The sequence below is a fragment of the Watersipora subatra genome, chromosome 5 (genome assembly GCF_963576615.1).
Source record: "Watersipora subatra chromosome 5, tzWatSuba1.1, whole genome shotgun sequence".
NCBI lineage: Eukaryota > Metazoa > Bryozoa > Gymnolaemata > Cheilostomatida > Watersiporidae > Watersipora > Watersipora subatra.
The window spans coordinates 34,487,377-34,498,897 of record NC_088712.1 but is presented as its reverse complement, the minus strand read 5'-3'; the positions used below and the strand labels follow the sequence as shown (position 1 = coordinate 34,498,897).

The window sequence follows — 11,521 nt, the reverse complement described above, 5'->3', positions numbered from 1 at the left end:
ATGTCTACACACTATAATTACCATTGCTATTACTAGTATTTCTAGTATGCTGTCAGTCTCGCGAGCTGTGAGAAATCATTGGGTGTAATAGCTCTATGTTCACTTATGCTTCAATTAGTGGAATGCCCGGCGTTGCACGGGTATTATAAAACAGCGGCAGGTAATGTAGTCGCATGCCATTAGCCATTGCCATGGCACATTGCCAATGGCAAATTGGAGCAAGCTAGTAACCTATTGCTAAACTTACTAATAAGAGCCGTGAGAGCAAGCATAGAATGGTTTTGCGCCACAACGCATGCGGTATAAATAATTTCACCCACATAGCGACATATATCCAATGCATGGATGGATGCATATATACAATGCATCCATCAATCTTGTGTAGCTCAATGGTTTAGCATATCGCCCAGGGAATGAGAGGTTCTGAGATCAAATCTTATGAGGTTCTTCATTCCAAGACTTTAATAGCAATAACTGAATAGACAGACATTCGAACAGATGATGAACATTGATATATATAGATTTAGTCGAGTTGTGCAAATGGTAGAAAGCTTGTCTGCAAAATGGAATATTAGAGTTCAACTTACGTTTGATGCCATTTTATTTGTAAGCTCTAACCCTAGCTTCGAACAGATGGACAGACAGATGGACAGACAGACACACCTCTTATTATAGTAAAGAAGATTACTGTTCCCGTAGCTATTACTATTATTATTGCTATTACTTTTAAATCTGTTGCACGACAAATGTAACATTCATAATGTCATTTGTCACCTGCAACCAATATAATGACTTTAATGCTATTTTTGGATAATTTATATAAGCTCAGCTGAGAGCCCATCTTCATAGCAATCTCTTCTCTAGAATATGTAATGAAGGTTCCATTGCCTTACAAGTGCCTTACAAGTACCTTATAAGTGCCACAGCTCTTGCATACTTCTAGGACCACTCATTGACTATCCGTAGCGTGTTTAGCCCCAGCCAATCAACTGCAGACATCTAAATTAATAGACCTTGACTTTAGATTATGCATGTCAGTGCATGTAATCAAAAGGTTAAAAGTTGACTTGAAACAAAATTTACATTACTGTTATTTAGCATCAAAAGGTTTAAAAGGTTGGCTGCGATTAACTGTTCGTTTTTGACCTTTTAAGAGCTTGTAATCACATTTAACAATTGAACTTGCAACACAACAGAGTAAAACATGGTGAACTTTTTGGTACCAAATAACTGTAATGTGAATTTTGTTGCAAATCAACCTTTAAGATTTGTTGATAACAATGTCAGTTAAAGCAACTTTCCTGTCATCCTGGCAGCAAACCTTAAAACCGAGCTCTAACCTGCTCTAACCTGTCATCCACCTGCTCTAACCTGTCATTCACAGACCACAAACTCTCGTAATAAGCTCTTAAATCCAACAATATCTATTGAAAGCATTCATCAAGAAGCAAATACTCATTAATGCTATCTAACCATATAGTGTGCACACGAGAGGACAAGGTGTGCAATGTTAGGTATGCAAGGTGTATCATACACTAGAGCAAGGTAAGATAACTTCAATATCATAACGCTTATGAGCTCATAGATTTTAGGAGTTCCGTGCGTGTCTACTGGTTGATACCACAGCCAATAGTAAACTCACTTCAAGATTCTTAAAGCTATTTTGTTGATTAGCAAGAGTTATCTTTGCAATCCGCTGATAAAATGCCGGAAGAAGATGACTCTTTAGTGGCACTGTAATTATGCAAAGCTAACGCAAACTCCATGGATATTTGCAATATTCTCCTGGCTGCCTCTGATAAAACTTTGATATTTTAAAAGAATATTGATAGGCAAATTTTGCAAGTTTAATAATAGAAAACTGTTTATACTTTTTATTTATATTAAAAATCAACTTAGTCCCAAAATCATGATGGCACACATCTGCTAAGTACTTGAAGCAAAACAATAGTGCTATAGTTAAAGAACGCTCTTAAAAATTTTGAAATTATCCAAAAAAGGCTTCCCCATTGCAAACTTTATTGATAAACCCTGCAATACTTTCTCAGCACTCTAAGTTCTCTACTTGGTTAGAATGTGGCAAGTTTAGAAAAGATTGCCTAGCATTGTGATTGTTAACAAACACATACATGTGTACACTTGCATATATACATATGTACATGTATATATGCATGTGTACATGTATATATACATGTACACATGCATATATACATATGTATATATACATATGTACACATGCATATATACATATGTACATATGTATATATACATATGTACATGCATATACACATATGTACACATGCATATATACATATGTACATGTATATATACATATGTACACATGCATATATACATATGTACATGTATATATACATATGTACACATGCATATATACATATGTACATGTATATATACATATGTACACATGTATATATACATATGTACATGTATATATACATATGTACACATGTATATATGTATATATACATGTGTACATATGTATATATACATGTGTACATATGTATATATGCATGTGTACATATGTATATATGCATGTGTACATATGTACACATGCATGTATACATATGTACATGTATATATACATATGTACACATGCATATATACATATGTACACATGCATATATACATATGTACATGTATATATACATATGTACACATGTATATATACATATGTACATGTATACATATATACATATGTATACATATATATATACATATGTACATATATACATGTGCATATGTATATATGCATATATATACATATGTACATGTATACATGTACATATGAATATATATGCATATATATACATATGTACATGTATATATGCATGTGTACACATGTTCATACTAATTATAAAGGTGCTTAAAGTAGTCACATAAAAATGTGATGAGTTTTTTCTGTATGTACTGCCTGTCATCTTTAATGTGGTGTCCTTATTGATAAATTTATGATTGTTACATTAGTTGACTCTGCATAGATCCATTGACATGGTAGATACATCTATTTTTGATATGGTAGATACATCTATGTTTGTCTCTCATACACACTTCATCACTAACTCTAACATTGCAACACTACTTGTTGGTCAGACACTTCATAGAGTGTCATCTTGAAATACTTGAAGGTCGCACTTAAAGAGGTCAAAGTTCATTGATGCTGACCCACGTTGCGCTGAGAGAGTGCATATGGCTCGAGGCTATTTAAAGACTGGTCTAAGGTGTTGAGATGAAACTGTAAACAAGGAGTTCATCTGTAGCATTTTAAAGGAAGTAGAGATCGAGTCATGTTGGGGATAAGAAGATGTTTGCTGCTCTGCGCCTTGCTCTGTTGGGTACAGGATGTTGATAGCGTAGCAGAAAAGTATTTGGTAAGTTTTAAATACTTATTTCTTTAATAATGTTCTAGCATTACGCACAACACAATCTCTCTAGCTGTTAGCTATTCTCTGACCTTGAACTACTTAGTAGTAAAATAATTATGTCAACTGTCAGTCCTGCTGCGATTGGAAAGTTTTGCTTTCAGTGAAAATGGGAGTGGTTAGGAGACGAGGTATGGGATGATTAGCATGGTAATACAGGATATATAACTTCTTGGAGTGGCAATATAAGATGCCAAATATCAGATGCCAATTCTTTAGTGGTTACAGTTTGTGGTTTCTGAGTGGTGCTCTAAAAGCATTTGCTGTTTCTTGATAACATCTTTCCTGGCTAATCTCAAAGATCTCAAAGAGATCAAAAATCGTACAAACAATTACAGACAACTTGGCTTCCAATGCTGAAGGCTCCGTGTCCATTGAGGTTTATAAAATGTTTAGTTTATATCAGTCTTGAGTATTAGTGTGTTGTTTACCTCTTATAGTTTACTAGAACAAAACACACAAGCTGAATCTAAACTTTTAGGGGGTGAAGTACACTCCACTACAGATACATGCCCCAGCCTTGCCTTACACACCACTACTGCACTTATGATAATTTCGGTATGCGTGTACTTGTATACAAGTTCGAACTCTGTATGATGCAATCCTGTTTTCCGAGTGGCTTCAAACATACGAACAGGGCTATTATTAGGAGAGGTTCTATGGCTTAAAGTAACTTAAAATGTTTATAAAAATTGCTTTGTAGCTGTGAAGCGAATTGTGACAGCAAAGCTCTATAGAATTCAAAAAATCTCTTCTAAAATTGCCTTCTGTGACAGATTGTCGTCAAAAATTAAGGTTGTATCCAATGGAATTACATGTTCTAAAGAAATACCAGAAAAAATTTTAATTTTCACTAACTGAGAAATCAGTTATCTTGACAAAGGTTTGCTTGTTCCAAATACAGCAAATAATTGATTTACATCAATAACAAATTTAGCTAATGAAATAATAGCGATACAGAGGTGTGCCAGCCAAGAGTTGATACTGTAGGAAGTATAAGCTAAACACCTGCTGCGTGCATCAGTGCCAAATATCAAACTGCTGTCTTATCCTTACACTGGTGCTAATACAGCATTAAACAGTCGTAATCTAGGATCATAGACTGAGCCCACAGGAAGTTAGACTAAACCTAACGACTATTAACATCCCAAAAGCCTCTGAATTCATTCGATCTTTCTTTAGATCACACAGCATCTGATATTTACACACACACAGTTTCTATCGATAAGAGTTCTTTGATTGCTGGCATAAGCTTTCTCTCGTACGGAGCTTGAATGAGGAGTCTAAATGTGTTGCCATGGTGATGAATTACAGGCATTTCAAAGTGGTAATCTCCTCGCAGCTGTCTAGCTTTCTTAATGTTTACATGGTAACCACAAATTAGTATGATAAATGATAGCTTCAGAATATTCTTGTTCTTGAGGTTTTATCTGGATATTTGAGCTGTCTGGATATTAAAGTTATCTGGATATTGGAGTTGTCTGGATGTTAAAGTTATCTGGATATCAGAGTTGTTGGATTATGATAGTCATAGAAACACTGACTTTCAGGCTAGGCTTTAATCTATTGATAACTTCAATGAATTCAAATTCAGTATTTAAATAAAAATGTTGTATTCATATATGATAATACCACTTATCTCTACCTGTATGCTAGCTGTATATGGGTTGTTGGCTATCTGAACTGATATCTATAAATACTGTGTTTCTATAAGCTGATGTTATGAAAATCTATGACATCTTATATATCTGGATAACGTAGTCAAAGAAACTCAAAGCTTTGTTCAGGTAAAATTTATTCAAATATAATTTGTTAATGAATTTTTTCTTAACTTAAATGAGTACGTTTTAGCAGAATGGTGTTATCCTAATAATGTGTTTTAATATTGCTTAAAGGACGATATAAAATTTATATAATTATAAAATAATAATTATAGGTTTAAGCTGCGTTATACGTTTGCTGTATCACCGGAACATGTTATGTAACTGTCATATAAGCATTTAATATACTTTTATTTATCTCAACCTAACAGCTAATGAAGTTTTCAAAAGATATAGTTAGTTACCTCAAATGATAGCTAATATTCGTGTGGTAGTATGCTTATATCGTCATTGATAGGAAAGAAAAACATACATATTTATAAAAACTGATTTCTGTTGGTATTCCAAGGACTATTCTACAGAATCTTGTATTACTGTTTGATCAGAGATAACTCTATTTTCCAAGGGATCCGCATAGTAAACTTTCTATAATAAACATTCAAACTGGGCTTATTCTACTGATGAGTTCTGGGTAAAAGCACACAGGAATCCATATGAGTGTATTCCAGGATAACCAGCAAGTTCAAGGACAGGTCATCATTTTCATCGCTACAAATAATATCTGACGCGAAAGGAGTCTTTGACTTTAACCACTAAACATAATATCATTTAATCTGATTATTAAAAAGTAGTTGGCTATCTTGAAGTCTACCTTCCGGAACTTTCTCAATTTTTAAAGAAGCAGCTGATGAAAAATTGAAATCTTTTTATACAATCAAAGTATGGAGCGGCCCTACAATTAGTTTCATACAGTTGAACTACACGACTAAATAAGCCCAATATACTTCACTAAAATTTATAAAAAAGTTAAATATCATTTGAATCTTATAAATGTATTCTTTTCTATGATTTAATTTTAATTTTAATCCTCCCAATTGCATACTACCTCGCTCACCGAGATCTACTTTCACTCACTGACATCTACTCTCACCTACTGACATCTACTCTCACTCACTGAAATCTATTCTCACTCACTGAGATCTACTCTCACTTACTGACATCTACTCTCACTCACTGAGATCTACTCTCACTCACTGACATCTACTCTCACTTACTGACATCTACTCTCACTTACTGACATCTACTCTCACTTACTGACATCTACTCTCACTCACTGAAATCTATTCTCACTCACTGAGATCTACTCTCACTTACTGACATCTACTCTCACTCACTGAGATCTACTCTCACTCACTGACATCTACTCTCACTTACTGACATCTACTCTCACTCACTGACATCTACTCTCACTCACTGACATCTACTCTCACTCACTGACATCTACTCTCACTCACTGACATCTACTCTCACTCACTGACATCTACTCTCACTTACTGAGATCTACTCTCACTCACTGACATCTACTCTCACTTACTGACATCTACTCTCACTTACTGACATCTATTCTCTCTTACTGAGATCTACTCTGTATAAATGAAACATTTGCAAAAGTCAACCAGTGCTAATTCATTCTGTCAGGCAATTTTGGTAAATTATGTGACGTATTATCAAACATTACTAATTCCCTAGCAGTACAGATTTTGTCATTTTTTGACAGTTCAAGTATTGATTTCTCAGAACAGCACTTAGTGAAAAATATTTACATTTAAAGAAGAACTTGCATAAAATTGTAGTAGATTTTATTAGAAAGTATAGACATTTTTTTATCATTTGCAATTGTTTTTATTATTTGAGATGATCTGACTGCCAGGATGTTTCAAGATTAAAATCGATAAAACTTGACCGCGGTTAAAATGCTCAGAAGAAAGATATGTGCGAAATGACATCACAAGTTGATATTGTTGCTATAGTTGATATTGGCTATTGTGTTCAAGTTGCGACTAGTGACGTCATAATCGTACTTTCGCTTAGTCTGAGCGTTTAAATTGTGATAATGTTTTGATGATTTTAATCTTGAAACATCTTTGCAGTCAGAACACCTCAAACATCAAAAATATTTGCAAATAATAGGAAAATACCGATACTTTCGGATAAAATCTGCTAAAATTATGTGCAATTTCATCTTTAACACTGCAGGTTGACAAAAATGCCAACATGAAAATATGTAGCTCAGCTTGGACTTTAGTCTCATTCCTTGCTCAGCTAGTCGCGTTGAATTTAAACCAATCATAAGTAAGTAATGATACATGCACACTTCCCATTGGCATGTATTGACTTGAGCTAAACCAATGCAAAGAACATTTTTGAATAAAACATTTTCTAACAAACTTGTGCAGTAGCATAAAAAGAGTGTAAAACATTTGTCTAGCCAAACAAGCGACGAGGAAAATCATCCAAGGTGCGGGGTAAATGTCAACGGAATAGGCATACAGGTTGTGTTCAGAAAATCAAGTTGGCTGTTATCAAAAGTTTCTATATATGCTTGTAGACTTTGGCCCAGCAGCTGCAAGGAGCACTGACGGGTGGAAGCAAGTCATCCTTGCTATCTAAGCTCGAACATAGCCTAAGCCAATCAAATACGTTAAACAGAAACTCTGATGCTGTAACAGACTTTTGCAGCCCTCAAGTAGCAAAAGCTACAAAACAAATAAAATCAGATTATGAAGAGAAGCTTACGAAGGCCACAGCAGAGTTGAAGCAAAGCTATGAGAGACAGCTTTCTTCATTGAGAGAACAACTCCAGCAGATGCAACTGAATTGTACAGATATGGTCTAGTAGTACGATTTTTGATCATGTTTTTGTTTTTTGGTTAAATACCATGTCTAAGAAAATCTGTTTTTTGTTGAGTTCTATAATATAACAAACTTAAATAGCGGTATCTATATTAGGAAGAACAACATAAAAAATAAGAAAGATTCCATGAATAATGTTTTTAAACTTAGATCAGCAGTGTGAAACATAGAATGTTAGAGCATAGTCAAGTTTAATTAATAAATGTTTTTGAATGGGTTCCAAGTCTAAAAAGCGACCGTGCCCTAGTGGTCACTGATGGGTCCTCAGTCTAAAAAGCGGCCGTACCCTAGTGGTCACTGATGAGTCCTTAGTCTAAAGAGCGACCGTGCCCTAGTGATCACTGATGGGTCCTCAGTCTAAAGAGCGGCCGTGCCCTAGTGGTCACTGCGGCTAGCTAGTGACTAATAAACCTGGACCCGATCATTTAATAGACTAAAGATGTAGAGATGGTGGTAGAAAGAAGAACTGACCTTGAACTCATCTCTCAGCCAATCACAGAAATATGTTAGTTTGTTCTGACTATCTATAAATAATGCAAGATGCCTCAGATTATACATACTAGTACCTTGGCAGTCTCGAGGACCGTTAGAGATAGTCAGGGGTGCTGATAATGCACAGAAAATAAGTGTGTACACAGTAAGTATTAACTATGGAAGATGAATAACTGATGCAAAGGTTACCATGTTAGTGTATGCAGGTGACGTTTGTGAGTGCGAGTCCAGTATGATGTTGTTTATTTTTACCTGTGGCTTTGAACATCTCTTATTATAGTAAAAAATTGGTGCATATTATGAAAGCTTTATTGAACAAGGTTAAGAAATGCTGGATGTGAGCACAATATAGATTATACTAATAAATGGCCACCAAAAATCAGCCATGCTCTTGTGGTCTAAAGTCCTCGTGGACTATAGAGCCCTCGTGGTCTAATGTCCTGAAGCCATGATCAACTGGTTTGCATTCGGTTCTCTAGAAAGGTCAGTAATAGCGATAAAATGGCATTGTACTATAATTTGCTCTCTGCCTATTCTAAAAAGACAACCTTCATGGTTGAGTGATTACAGGGCTAAAAAAAGAGAGTTTTGTCTAAGCAAATAATTTGCTAATTATTAGCAAATAACAAGCCAAAATCAAAAGCATTGTAGAATATTGCTTTTGATTTGCTTACGTCATCGAATCAACTTGCAGCAAATCAAAGGAAGAACTTTCATCTTCCTTCATTGAAGTTTCAATTCACTACAGACTGACAATTACATCTACTCCTTCTTTATCATTTCTGTTCTCTGTTAATCATTTTTGACTTTCTCTTAATTATTTTTGTTAGTCATGTTTCTATTAGTTATGTTTCTGTTCTCTGTTATTGAACAAAAGAAATTCTATATCAAAATACTTCCATAACAGTCATTGCTGCTGCTCTCATAATCAGTAGCTGGAGTAAAAGTGTTGCGGTTACCGGTGGTCATGCTCTAGTAACTGATGAAGAGAGCACTTGCCACTGCCTCTCAAGATAAGTACAACAACACTTGTCAAAAAAAGCTTAATAAAGAAAGTCAGCACTCAATAACATTACTCTTAAACCATAACAATAGGCCTTTATTCGACTGCTGCTCAAGAACTTAAGATAGCAAATGACAGCGGCAGCCGTCTAACTATGAGTTGGTATTGAAGGACTATAGGCCCACTATAGTGCACATTTTCAAACATTCAACTTACCTGTTAAAGGTGATTCATTATGCCACCTGTAACAAGTATTTGTAATCTATTTGTGTTGGAATAAAGTATTTGTAATCTATTTGTGTTGGAATAAAGTATTTGTAATCTATTTGTGTTGGAATAAAGTATTTGTTATCTATTTGTGTTGGAATAAAGTATTTGTTCCAGTCAAATAGCCATTAGAAAGTTGCCTCAGCGTATATCTGTCTTGTCATGTTGTTATTGTTTATTGCAATTATTTTGGCTTCTATGGAACAACTTTTTGAACTAAAGTAAATACATCTACGTAGAGCACGAATCACTTTTCCTTATTGGCTGTTCAGTTGTTAATTTACCTAGCAGACGGTAGAAATATGCAACTCACAACCAATCAACGGATTATGTACATTGTAAATCATTGAATCTTTAATCCTTGTCAAACGATTTCACCCACTGTATCTGTGTGAAATCAACATAAACTTGGGTTGACCTTTAAGTGAAAGGTTAGCTAGTCTGGTCAGGCTGCAAGCACTCTAGTCAAAGACATGACATATCCGAAAAGCAATAGAGGCTTTGCCTTTGCAGACCACACTAACTTAATGAAAATTAAATGCTAGACAATACTCCGTCTGCTGCAAGTAACTGAACTCACTTGCAATATTTGTAAGTTTTACTGAAACAAGTCCCTTCTTATGCCACAGTACAAAAGTACTTGCAACGCAAGTACTTTTGTTTCAAAAATTGTTTTTTGTTGTTCTAACATGAAAATCATTGCTTAAAAATAAAATATCACGATTATATTGTTAGAATGGATGAGATTTCATGAAGATTTCAGTTAACCTTTAAAAAAATTTTCCTGCCTCTGCAGATAACAATTGAGAAGGAGACTAATTAAACTTTAGCGGTTGTTACCTTCAGTTCTGCTGCCATCAGTTCTACTACCATCAGTTCTATTACCACCAGTTTTACCACCATCAGTTCAACTACCATTAGGTCTACTACCATCAGTTCTACTACCACCAGTTTTATACTACCATCAGTTCTGCTACCATCAGTTCTACTACCATCAGTTCAACTACCATTAGGTCTACTACCATCAGTTCTACTACCACCAGTTTTATACTACCATCAGTTCTGCTACCATCAGTTCTACTACCATCAGTTCTACTACCACCAGTTCTACCACCATCAGTTCAACTACCATTAGGTCTACTACCATCAGTTCTGCTACCACCAGTTTTATACTACCATCAGTTCTGCTACCATCAGCTCTACTACCATCAGTTCTACTACCACCAGTTCTACCACCAACAGCTCTATTGTTTTTGTTTTTCACCATTTGATATTTGTATTACCAAACTGTGCAAAGCATAACTGAATACATTTGTACAGCACCTACATTATTTTGAAAAACTTTAGGCGTTTGTAAGAAGTTATTTCAGATATTAAGACAAATATTTGATCAAGGTTTGTAATGCCTGTCAGAAACTTTGTATTTTATGGTGAGCATAAGGGAGGGTTTAGTTGTTGATTCACCACAGTTACTACTAGTGTCCCTAAAGAACTTACTCTAGCTGTTCTTTTGCAGAAGGTTCTCATTCTATTCTTTGTTGCCACAATGTTTTTCATCTTTCACAACTTACATGTAGAAGACAAGTGACACATACTACATCATACTGACAAGTGTGCCATACATAGAAGCTTTTAGTCTTAATTTTCACTCCAAAACTGCCACTCAGGCAACTTAGACCTGATTAACGAGTTCTTGTTCTGTATTTGTAATACTTCATCTTCCATGGGAACTTTGGAGGTTTGGCATAGTGCACCTTTCAAAGGTGTTACAGCAGCTGGTAGAGCTTTTGCATAGACAAGGTTAT

The 11,521-nt window shown here is 35.0% G+C and overlaps 1 long non-coding RNA gene across 1 annotated transcript; it reads left to right on the top strand.

Moving 5' to 3' along the window:
• The first annotated feature begins 3,201 nt into the window (after positions 1-3,201).
• LOC137396964 (uncharacterized) lies at positions 3,202-8,040 on the top strand. The gene is made up of 2 exons (XR_010978679.1): positions 3,202-3,389; positions 7,650-8,040. It is a non-coding gene; the product is annotated as an uncharacterized lncRNA (long non-coding RNA).
• Positions 8,041-11,521: the final 3,481 nt, after the last annotated feature.